This window comes from Neomonachus schauinslandi, chromosome 2, assembly GCF_002201575.2.
Source record: "Neomonachus schauinslandi chromosome 2, ASM220157v2, whole genome shotgun sequence".
NCBI classification, from domain to species: Eukaryota; Metazoa; Chordata; class Mammalia; order Carnivora; family Phocidae; genus Neomonachus; species Neomonachus schauinslandi.
The window spans coordinates 11,841,698-11,843,799 of NC_058404.1; the positions used below are offsets into that span (position 1 = coordinate 11,841,698).

Sequence of the window (2,102 nt, forward strand, 5' to 3'; positions counted from 1 at the left end):
TTCTTTTTACTTTTTCCTCTGAATTTAAGAGTACTGCTTAGATAAATCATCTACTGTTCTGTTTTGATTTTTTGAAGTGTCATTTCTACTCTAATCAGCTGGTCAATTAAAAAAAAAAACTCTGTCTCTCTCTCTCTCTCTCACACACACACACACACAGCCTTCATGCAGTATCATGTCTAGAGGAAAAAAAAAAAACTGGCTGAGAGAGATACAGAAATAAAATTTAAGCTATTTATTAATAGTACATAATTTTTTACTTTTAAGCTCAAATGCAATTCCTGCATAAAATCCAGTTCATGATTTTGGAATGGGATTGAGAATTGGTATTTACTAAATATCCCTAGGATATTTAATAAGCCATGAGTTGTTACTATCAGATTTCTCTTATGTTTGGTGTTTTAAGTGGCCCATTTTATCTAATCTTCATAATTTATCATCTAAATTTCATGTATGTATAACTTGTCCTGCGCCACAAGATTGTTTTTGGGATCCGGGGCTGAATGATTCATTTCAGATTCTATTTTTTTGAAGAAAATTTCCAAAATATAAGCATGCTTAAAAAAAAAATCACACCTACCTTGAAGAAGGATAAGCATAAACATTAGCCAATTCAAGAACTTTACAATTATTTACAATTAAGGCTATGAAATATTTTATTTCTTTTTTTTAAGATTTTATTTATTTGAGAGAGAGAGAGGGCACAGAGGGAGAAGCAGACTCCCCGCTGAGCAGAGAGCCAGATGTAGGGCTCTATCTCAGGACCCTGAATCACGACGTGAGCCAAAGGCAGACACTTAAGTGACTGAGCCACACAAGACTATAAAATATTTTTTAACATTAACTAACTTGTAATTACATAATTTAGATTGCAGTGATTATAACCTTTACAGAAAATAATTAGCCAAGAAAAGATACTTAGACCGAAGACTGGTAAGTACTTATATTTTTAATATCTAAAATTCACTGAAGAAATTGTGATGTATAATTTTAGCATTGACCATTACAATAAACTTTGTTTAAAAAATTAAAAGTTACAGGCTAGGCCGCCATCATGAACGACACAGTAACTATCCGGACCAGGAAGTTATGACTAACCGACTACTTCAGCGGAAACAGATGGTCATTGATGTTCTTCACCCCGGAAAGGCAACAGTACCTAAGACAGAAATTCAGGAAAAACTAGCCAAAATGTACAAGACCACACCAGATGTCATATTTGTGTTTGGATTCAGAACCCATTTTGGTGGTGGCAAGACAACCGGCTTTGGCATGATATATGATTCCTTGGATTATGCAAAGAAAAATGAACCCAGACACAGACTTGCAAGACATGGCCTGTATGAGAAGAAAAAGACATCAAGAAAACAGCGAAAGGAACGCAAGAACAGAATGAAGAAGGTCAGGGGGACTGCAAAAGCCAATGTTGGTGCTGGCAAAAAGTGAGCTGGAGATTGGACAACAGAAGGAGTAAGATGCTACAGTGGCTTTATCTGGTTGTGCAGATTTTTCATGAGAAGATCAATAAACTAAGAATGTTAACGTGAAAAAAAAAAATTAAAAGTTACATATGAACCAGCAAAGACAACTCTACAGAGACAATAGGAATGTTTTAAAAACCCAAAAGAAGGAGCTATAAGTAGCTTAAAATTAAATATTCTAAGATCTTATTTATTCTTTGAGAATAAATAAAAAGGAAAGAGAACATGTGTATTTGTGGAACTCATGCAGCTTATATACAACAAGCTTATAGGGTAGTGGTATAATACTCTTTTGCTCTCAAGAAAACTGACATTGGGAAGCCATAAATGACTTTGATTACAATTATTTAAAAATAATTGATCACTAAAATTCAAACCTGATGTGTTCCATCTCTTTCGACAAAACATCCCTCATCGTCATATAACATTTTTCTAAAACCTTGAGATCCAGAATATTAAGTTTGTCTTTAATATTTACTTCCTGAGCAGCTTCACTTAAAAAAATAAAAAGAGAGGGGTGCCTGGGTGGCTCAGTTGGTTAAGCAACTGCCTTCGGCTCAGGTCATGATCCTGGAGTCCCGGGATCGAGTCCCGCATCGGGCTCCCTGCTCGGCAGGGAGC

The 2,102-nt window shown here is 35.3% G+C and overlaps 1 pseudogene; it reads left to right on the top strand.

The window, feature by feature from the left end:
* The first annotated feature begins 1,054 nt into the window (after window positions 1-1,054).
* LOC110584216 lies at window positions 1,055-1,476 on the top strand (annotated as a pseudogene).
* Window positions 1,477-2,102: the final 626 nt, after the last annotated feature.